This window comes from Acanthopagrus latus, chromosome 13 (genome assembly GCF_904848185.1).
Source record: "Acanthopagrus latus isolate v.2019 chromosome 13, fAcaLat1.1, whole genome shotgun sequence".
Taxonomy (NCBI): domain Eukaryota; kingdom Metazoa; phylum Chordata; class Actinopteri; order Spariformes; family Sparidae; genus Acanthopagrus; species Acanthopagrus latus.
In genome coordinates this window covers 17,559,901-17,570,393 of record NC_051051.1, presented here as the reverse complement: position 1 = coordinate 17,570,393, position 10,493 = coordinate 17,559,901, and the positions used below count along the sequence as shown (strand labels likewise).

The window sequence follows — 10,493 nt, the reverse complement described above, 5'->3', positions numbered from 1 at the left end:
AATAATGCATCAATATGAAAATATAACAATAGGTATGGATGGAAATGTCTTCTTACCTCTCCCAAGTCAGAAAATGGAGACAAACCGTTGCCAATTTCACCGGCAATTTTTTGCCAGTTTGAGCATGCGTAGTATGAAGCGTTTGAATCGTCTTCTTACTGCCACCCTCTGGTTGTAATAAGTATTTCAATCATAATTCACTTAAATTAAATGGTTTGTGATTAACCAACACATAATTATTTTGTACACATAACGAGAAGCACAATTACATGGACTTTATTAGAAAATAATATTTAAACTCAACAAAAACATGTATTTTAAGTAAACTGAAAACATAAAAGTAATATACAGTGCACAACCCGCCTTATTCACTTTTTTTGAGTGTATCTCAATATTTCATGCAAATTTAAACTTCTTAACAACTGGCGTTTTATCTTTAACTTGGTCCCAGGAGAGAAAAAATAAATAAATAAATAAATAAATAAATAAATAATTGTGTGTATCTTTTTTACATAACATTGGCCATTGCTAATGACATACACAGTAATTATTCTAGCATACTATCATCAAATAAATCAATTGAAGCTAAAATTTAAAGAGTCCACAATTAAGCTATAGTGAGCCTGATCTATGACGAAAATCCCACTTTTCATACAGTGTATGGGACCAATGGGAAAAGCAACAGTTACTTGAAAAGAAAGGTTTTAAATGCAAAAAGCAATAACACAGTTCATCACCTGTCTCTTGGTGAAATACTGGTACTATTTTGTGTTACTGGACAAGAAAACACTTTCCATTTGTGAGGTTCCTTTTGTGGGAGAATTTTATGTTTCTCCAAGGTCACTCTGTCTCCAATCTATTGTAGGTCATACGTGTCGTGACAGACGTCAAAGTCTGGATAATGATAGCCATAGTCACTGTAACCTCAAAACTCAAAGCTACTCTAGATTTGTCAACAGAACAGATGTCTGACGAACCAAACCAAGGCTAAGCTAAATTTTTGCGTAAACCAGACCAAGTGTCTCTGACCTATTTGACCTCTTAGTCCTGTGGCTACAGGGGAGAGATTCTGCATCACCCCCCCTTGCTATGTTACTTGTTGCTATTAAACAGATAACCATGTATGCCTCCTGAAGCTGTATATAATTTGGACACTTGGGAAGACTCATTAGGATTATGTAGGGACACAAGCCCTTTTGTCCCTTAACAAGGTCCTGTCCTGCCATGATTATCTTGGACCCAAATTGGCTCCTTCCTCCAGCATATAGGCCTGAGAGCCCCCCCACCCCTTGCCCTGGCAGACCCTTCTCGTCCCCGCCGAGTGGGAGGATGTTGTCTTTCTTGCTATCAACACATCACCAGAGATCTTCTTTTATTAATTCACAACGACTAAGCACATCTGGTCCCCCCCCCCACCCCAAAAGAAGATGAACTCCTTTCCTAAGGTCATACGAGGTCAAGCACAATAGAGTCTCTTCTCTCCACATCGGAAGACAGGAAGTGGGGGAAGAAGTTGGTTGGGGTAAAGATGATCCAGCCCCCCCACCCAACGGATCAAATTGTTTTATGATCCTGTCTGTGACATTCCAATCCCACTGCAGTCTCTATCCTCATCCAAATTCCAATATGTTCTGAACAACTATTAAACTACAATCTCCTCTTCTTAATTTTAGCAAATTCTCAAATAGCCTAAGAAGGTCATACAATAGATCTCTCCCATGTTATTGTCAAGCCCAAATGAAGTTTATTACTTAATGAGTTTGAGGTCTGGGAGAAACCAGCCCCTGCCTTTGGTGATGGGGACAGACTTTCAGATCATTCTTCTTTGTGTAATACTTGTGTTATTTACCAGTTAAATGTCTGATATGTTTTGTTAAGATAGAACTACAATGAATATGTATAAATACTTGGTCCTACTGTGTATTGTATACTCAAGTGTTTTATGCCTTAAAGTTATTATACTGGGTGAAATGGTCCTGGTATCTTGAGAGTAGTCGATACATTATGTATTCAGAAAAAGGAACGAAAATAATCAGACCTCTGCAGCAGCTCCAGGACTGAGAAAAAAAACTGCTTTATTGCCCGAATAGCCTGGATTGGTCAGATGCCTTCATTTCTTGTTCTGCCTGCTGCGCCCCCCTCTGTCCATCCCTCCTCCGCGTGTGCACACTTTACGTTTCACTGATGCTGGAAAAATTCAGCACACTCCTCTGCATGAATACAGAGTTGCAGGAGAAGACATTCATTTGGTTACAATGGCAGAGAAAATGCAGTCAGCCTTACTTGTAACAGCTCACCCCGCTAAAAAGGCAAGGAAAAGAAAGCCTGAGACAGAAATGGCTGCAACGAAATAGGCTCTGGATAAAGAAAGAAAGTCAGACCCTAGTCAACATCGGTGCGGCGTTTGAGTGGTGGAGACAGCTGGGGCATGTGAAGGGCCTGAAAAGTGATGCAGAGATTGCTCTCTCTCTGTTGCACAGGTAATGACTTGCTTTGTTTTGTGGGGATTTGTTATTTTCATGAAATATGTAAGGTTTGCCAACTTTGCTACGTTTGTAGCTCGTATTAGCCCAATGCTAAAGTTAGCTTCTTTGCGTGTTGTTTTTAGCCATGAGAATGGCTAATGAGTCGGCCCAGCTTCCACTGGATATGGATCCGCTGTGTTGCGGCTCCGATCCGGTTTGCTCCACCTTCCAGCAGTCCCCACCAGTTGCGGTTTGAGTCCACCACGGTGCAGTACGGTAGACAGCTGGCCTCAAGACGTGTGCTGGTGTCAACATGGAGTGTTTTATTTTGAAGTTACCGGATGTTGTTTGTTATTTTGGCGCTTTACTTCCTGTCTGCTCCGTGCTAAATTCAGCTGAATTGCTTCTTTGTGCTCAGGCATCTCCTTCTCCCTGCTGAGTCCCACTGTCAGATGCACATTCAAATTTGTGGGGGCGTGGCTTTGGAGGGAGCACTGACGGTATGGCTTAATTATTTTTGAACAATAAGTGATCATAATCATATCGCATCTTTTCACGTAGACAAAATTCCAATTGTAAGCATGGTAAAGTTTTGGGAAGGTAAAACATGATTTCGAAACATTAAATACAATAGTTTAGTTAGATTGAACTTTTGTGAGCCTAAACTCAGATCACAGGAGCAGTGACCCTGTCATCTGGCCCCCCCTCTTCAGTCTGCCTGCTGCAGGTCATAAAAAGAGAGACATGCTCTGCTCCTCACTTCTCTTATTTTCTTCTTCTTCTTCTTCTTCTTCTTCTTCTCTCTTCTCTGCTACTTCTACTTCTTCTCTTCTCTGCTTCTCTTTTCTTTTTCTTTTTAAAGTAATCTTTATTTATATTTTTGCAACAAGCTCTAAGAAAAGCAAATTGAATCACTACTTTAAGTGCTTTTTTAACAGAACGAAATTCTTTTCTTTTTGATTTTTGATTTTCAATATATCGTTAAAGTATCACCGCCTGATCCAGAAGAAGTTGGATTAGTTTAAGAATCAGAACTTAAGAACCACCACTTGAAACAACAAAGAAAAATTATTTTCCAAGACTATGATCATTTGATGAAGAATGTTGCAGTCCTTGTCTGCTTCAGAAGCCTTGCAAGGAGTCTTCAATGAAAGAGACTTTGTGTGCTCCCAGAGATCGACTCTGCCCCCTCCGCTCCCAATGTGGAAACCCTGCTGGGCCTTTGGCTATTGGACCGACACGCCGTGCCGTAGTCCAACCCAGAACTCTGGATCCACACATGCGAGAACGAGTTGGTGTCTAAAGTTCTGACATCTGTCTAGGGTCTGACTTCTGTCTAAGTTCTGACCTCTATCTTATGAACTTAAGAGTATTGAGATTAAGGTCTAATTAAAAATTACTCCCATAATATTTAACCCTTTAACTTTACCATCTGCCAACGGTCACATGACTTTATTACTTTGCTTATTACAATCTTTACTTTTCTGTTATCTGTTGTTGTTGTCTAAAATTGTCATTACATTTATTTTACCTCAAATTTTTTAATCATGTCATGTCATGTCATTGTTCGTAACCGCTTATCCCTTTCCATAGTCAGTAAACATATGTAATCGTTTGTCATTTGGAACTTAATTTTAATGTGGAGAACCGATGGATATGTCAATAGAAGTCACTGCTTCAGGATATGAGACCGATTAATTGATTTGGTATTGATTCCAACTGTTCAAGCCAAGCTTGTACAGTGGGATTTTGAATAATGTCCTTCAGATTATTCAAAATAATTAAACAACGAAGGCGGCCCACAATACCTTTCATGTTTTTATTGTTTGCAAGAAGTTCTGGTTACCTTTCCTGGAGCCTTTTAGTAGTTCTTCTCAAGCAGGCTTTATACAGCTTATATTTTGCCATGGGCTCTGCATGGAACACAATGTGATGTAGTTGGCTTGCAAATAAGGAAAAGTACAGGGGCAAAATTATTTAAAAGTTTCAAAGGTTTTGGAGGGACACCAATTAGCTCAGTTGGTAGAGCAGACGTTCCATGTACAGAGGCTGTCCTCACCGTGGGTTTGAGTCCCGGCCTGGGGCACTTTGCTGCATGTCACTCTCCTTCTCTCTATCATCCTGTTTCCTGTTATCTCTCAAGCTGCTCTGTCAATAAAGACCAAAAAACAAACAAAAACAAAAAATTGCATGTTGCATCCCTCTATCCTCCTGCTGTCCAGTATTCTTCCTCTGTATGAAGTGTTAATGAGAGAGGGCATATAATTATCTTCAAAGGGCACGTTGTCTTCTGCAGTGCACAAATGCAAGTGGGGAAACGTGCATTATGATTCACTGAAGAGATGTTTTGAAATAGTTTTAATATTTTCGGTGAGTCTTTTTTTCCAGTTGTATGTACAACCATCTTATGAGAAGAAGAAGAAGAATGCAATATCTTTGCACAGATGATTCCAACTTTTAGGAAATAAAACTCATCACAGCTGCAATCCAAATCTAAAAGAGAATAAAGTGTGGAGATATAGTCAACCATATCTTACTTACATAATTTGTCCAAATACTTGTGACATTTTCACAACCTGGCCGACAGTCATATAGTTCAGGGGTCACCAACACGGTGCCTGCGGGCACCAGATAGCCCCCAATGACCACATGAGAAGCCCTCAGGCCTGTTCTAAAAATGAAAATTGAATATTGATATAAGCTGTTTCCCACCTCGTTAAGTCATTGCTGACAATAATTGTGAGAAATCATTAATGTGATTAGTGTCTTCACATAGATGAGTATCATTAAGCATTAATAATCAAATATATCTAAAGGAAAACTGAGCAAATTTGTTATTTCAGAAGAGTGTATCAAACTGGTAGCCCTTTGTATGACTCAGTACCCATGAAGTAGCTCTCAGTTTCAAAAAGGTTGGTGACCCCTGATATAGTTCAACTGTTAATTGTATATGAGGTGAATTAAAAGCAGTCCTAGGCCTTAAAATGCATTCACAGGCTGTCCAAAATACAGGGCTGGCCCAAGGCATAAGCGAAGTAAGCAGCTGCTTTGGGCCCCAAGCAGCAATAGGGGAAAAAAAAAATGTTTTTTTTGTTTACATATTAAATAAATTTAACAAGTGACGTGAATGAATGAATGAATGAATAATTCAGTTCATTTGTGTCAATAATTGTCAAGCACAGGTGACTCCGTGGTAGTTTTGTACACCTCATAATTTCATTTTTTTTTTCTTTAATAAAGTTGGCCCTACCGCATATATGGCACAGTTTTATTCATTCACAAAATTTAAAGATGGCTGCAGATCAGTGTAAATTGAGTACATAGCCTACATCCTATATTGTGAAATGACTGCCTGTCTGCTGAACAGTGGTGGACTCTGGGGATTGACAACCCTCTGCGCACATTTTTGTTCGGCTTTCCATTCACATGACCATTACAGTATAAGTACAATATACCTCTCAATAAAATAGAGTGCAGTATAACAACATCATTACGACCTCATTGCTGTAATAAAAAACCCATCTTATTCAACAGTTTGGAATGCCAATAACTGCTGGGGGACATACTGGTGACTAAAAGATGATTGAACAAATGGTTGGTTGGTGTAAAGTTTTTTTTTTTTTTTTTTTTAGATATTGATTTCAAGGGACACTGAAAGTTGAGGTTAGAAAAAAGAAATCTCAATGGATTTCATGGTTTATACCTCCGAACAGTTCTATTTTTGTTGAATGGCAGAAACTTACGATAAAATGTAAGTGTGCTGGAAAAAAACTTGTGACCGCTCAGTTGAGTTGCCCTTTCAGGGTAAATAGAACAGCGTAAACACTGTGCCAAAACTGTTTACATTGACTGTTATTTTTTTGACCATACATTTAAAATGACATACAGATTTTGTTACTAGATTTACTTTATTTTAAGTTGTTATACAACATATATTATATTGCATTACATAGTAATAGACTCACTCACAATGCATTTAGTGTTACATTGTTGCATTGCAGTGTTTTTAAAGGTACCATATCATAAAAAAACACGTTTTCACTGGTCTCTACAGATATAAGCTGGTCCTCTCTGAGCCTGCCAACTCCCAGAATGACGAAAACAAGCGATTCCTGCATGGTCTCTGCAGCCCACCCACTGGTAACACAGTGCTCCTACAGGCTGTTTGGAATCTGCTCCTTTTGTTATGTAACAAAAAGAGTCATTATCATAGGCAGGCCTTCTCTGCGCGGTGATAGGAGGTATCTGAGAGAAGGGCATTCATCCCTGAGGTGAAGTTCAGTGTGTCCAGCAGTGAGACAGCAGTGATTCACAATGTCATTGGTCAAAGCTAGACACGCAAATAGCTCTGTTGTTGGTTGTAAAAATCAACATAAGTGCCTATATTCTGTCCCAGCTACCAAAGAACAGAAGAGACAGTGATTGCGTTTCATATTTTAAGACAACGTGCCGGCTACGGTTCATGTTAGCCTGTGTGTGTGTGTGCTAATCGCCTCACATTGGACTGCTTCAGTAACGAGGGTCAGTACAAAGCTTGCTTTGCTCCATCACTGACCCTCGTAAAAGGATCAGTCCCAACCATACCGGACCCAGCAACTGCACCCGAGCCACCAAAAATTGTCGCCACGGTTTAATAGTATTGATAGTCGTCTACGAGTACGGTAAAGTCAGTTGGAAATCGGCTAGTTAGCTTCGCTTCGGTCTGCTATGCAATGGAGGTTGAAGCGAGTTTGATGTTAATGATATTACGATGGGGCTTGTTTGTCACAGTAAAAAGTCTGGAAACATGCAGACCAGAGGTGATGCGAACAGTGTCCAAGAGTTTGGAGACTGAGTTGGAGACAAACACAGCTTTTACAAAAAGCCATAGTGATACATATATACATCCACCGTAAACATTAGCGCATGCTACTGCTAACGCAAGGGGAATCCCCTCCCTGAGAGTGAGGTAGCAGGCAGGGCTCTCCAAGTAGGTGTTGACAGATGGAGCTCATTAGCATTTAAAGGTGCAGGCACTGAAACAGACTGCTCTGAATAGAGCTCTGTAGAGCGACTTTTAGACAGCTGAAATTCAGGACCATAGATGGGTTTCGGGCAATGCATATCGAATACAGAGCTGTTGGACCTCTGACAGCTGTGTGAAATTGATGAAAAATTGTATTGTGTATTCTACTGTCTGCAGGGTTCTCCCCAGAAATTTTTAGTGTAGTGGCGCACCGTCATAGGGGGGGCGCTCGCTATCATCGGACGAGGGGAGAGACAGTCACTATGGGTGGACGGGGGGGGGGGGGCTCGCTCATCACCCTCACCCACTACAAAGCAGCTAACATGAGAAAATGAGTATGGTGGAGCTGAGCTAGCAGTATAGCGGTGCAGCACAACTGTTCCACCATCTGGGGAAGACCCTGATCTGTAACATTTCATATGAAACAAAACCTTGACTTTCAATTCAAGGTCATCAATTTTTGATGTATTATCATTTCACTGTTGGTGGAACACAACAGAAAATATTTCAGACAGAATTACACAATCAAACCATACTGGGTAACTGAAAAATAATGACTTCAGGGTTGTACTGGCATATTAAAGGAGCCAGCTGCTAAGTAAAAATACTGTAAAAATACAAGATTCAACCATGAGGTGATGGACCAAACACAAAGCAGTCTAGATATAATTATAAATGTGTTTTATTCTATTAAGTGGTCGAAGTCAATAAAGCTGTCAGAAACATCTTTTGTTTAAAGTTAATTTTTGCAAAAAAGTTGTGGCTGAGCACACTCTCAGAGACACTGTTCCATAGACTCATACAGCAGCTGATGTGTGTGCAGGTGTGGCATTACTGAACCAAACCACTGTGAAGGGGGAACCCAAACAAATATATTTTTTTGCATGTTTTCAAATAAAAGGCATATTCTTTTTTTATCATTTGAATTTGCCGGCGGTTTGGTCCCGTTCTGTGCATGTAAACTGACTGTTGTGGATATAATGAGACTAAACAAGTCCGGACCAAGTCTGTTTGGGTCTGAGGAGATCCGGATACGTGAGGACAACAAACTGGAATCAGAATCTGTGGATGTTTGTGTGTAGCTAGCTGCTAGCCCACCCCCACAGCCTGTTCCGAGAACCCTCAGCCCACTCATCAAACTGTTAGCCAGCCACCCCTCTCAAGAGGCTGGTAGCAGATGCCAACTGCCAACTGCCAACTGCCAACTGCCAACTGCTAGCTTAGCTTACGAGACAGCCACAGTCTTCTCTGCCTCAACTGGACTCCTGGCACCAGGTTCTCTCGGATCTGTCCCCCCTCCCTCTACCTGAACTGTCCTCTTTTGAGTGCCTTGCATTTGAATGTAAGCCTACGTTCCTCATGACTGTACTTTTCATCTACCATCCACCCAAACCAAACCCAACTTTCACTCCAGAGATGTACAACCTCCTCTCATCATTCTGTACTACATCTGCCAATACAATTATACTGGGAGACATGAACATCCGCTTGCTGCAGAATTTCTTCAGTTTTTGGACTGTTTTAATCTCACTCCACATGTTGATGTACCCACTCACACCAGGGGGCACATTCTCGATCTGGTCATCACGGACTCTGCCCCTATCAGCAATCTACTGATGTATGACCTGGCCGTGTCTGATCACAAGGTCATCTCCATGGAGTGGCCATTTCCGTCCCCCTACATTAAAGGAGAATTTCGGTCAATTTAATCATGCAGCTTCATTGCTCAAGCTATCCTTGACTTGCCAGTACCGAAGACGTGATCACATTTGGTCCAACCATTACAGGGCTCCGTGAATGGAGAGTTAGCATTGACAGCTAACAGCAGAGGGTCAGAACTTTACACTGTGTTTTAAGCTTCTTAACATGCTCCACATCTCACCCCAAAAGTTATGCAACATCAGCAGACACCTTACAACACAGCACTGTAGCGTGTATGACTCAAAACAATAAAAAAGTAGTTAAAACAGTGTGTTTCAGTCTAGTCAATCCATCGAGCACGCACTTACTCCCTCACTGGCAGAGATGGAAATGTATTCCAGGATTTTAATTTTTCTGTTCATTATGTACATGTCCATGTTACAGCCTGTCATGAGCCATGAGCCTTACAATGGCCTGTTAAGCCTGTTGAGCACACGCTCAACGGATTGACTAGTTCGGTCTAGCTACCTGAGGACACGGATATGTAGGTAATATAGCTGCTTGATAATATGTGATAACAAATCACTGGTGATTAATTTACACTCGTTAATCGAGGCACCACCTCCCATGTATATTTCTAGACTAATTTGGGGGTAATTAGTCAAACTATAGTCTAATTTTCCAAGTTTGGTTCTGAGAGAAAAATCATCAGTCTCAATTAATCTACTGAATTTCAGACTCTATGTTAAATCTTTTATTCTGAAGCAGTGAATCCTTTCCACGGTCCCATCAATTTCCCACTTCAAATCAAACATGCACAGACAACGACATAAGACTAAATACGTTTATTAACTAAGTAAATGTAGGCTAAATGACATGTGGTAATGATTCAAATGGTGACAACAAGTAACAGAAAGTGTGAAAACTGGGGAATGAATTGTTGATTGGATAAGTTTCAGGCAATGGTGGATGTCAACCTACGGACCGTTGGTTCATAAATACGGAGTTAATTATTGACGAGGCTATATGAAGACGTCTTTGAATTTATGATATATATTCGAAGCTTTCACAAACACCAACTCTGATTTCATTCACGTGTGACTCTTGTCGTGTGTGAAGTTTTAGCCTACTTTGTTGTAGTGATGGGAACGGTAGTTCTTTTTACTGAACTGAATCTCTAGAATCTGTTCAGTAAAATGATTCATTCAAAATATTCGTTCACCAAATTGTTCAGTGCTCTCCAACTCCCTGAACTGATAAGCAGCCAAACGATCCGACATTCAGTTAATAATTCAGCCTTGAGGTTCACGTTCAATTACTGAGGGACGGTGCGCAATCATTCGCGGGAGACGCAGTGCTGCTCTGAGTGGTATACATGCACT

At 40.6% G+C, this 10,493-nt stretch overlaps 1 long non-coding RNA gene across 1 annotated transcript; it reads left to right on the top strand.

The window, feature by feature from the left end:
- The first annotated feature begins 2,269 nt into the window (after positions 1-2,269).
- On the top strand, positions 2,270-4,644 carry LOC119030974. Its single transcript, XR_005078480.1, has 2 exons — positions 2,270-2,480; positions 2,609-4,644. It is a non-coding gene; the product is annotated as an uncharacterized LOC119030974 (long non-coding RNA).
- Positions 4,645-10,493: the final 5,849 nt, after the last annotated feature.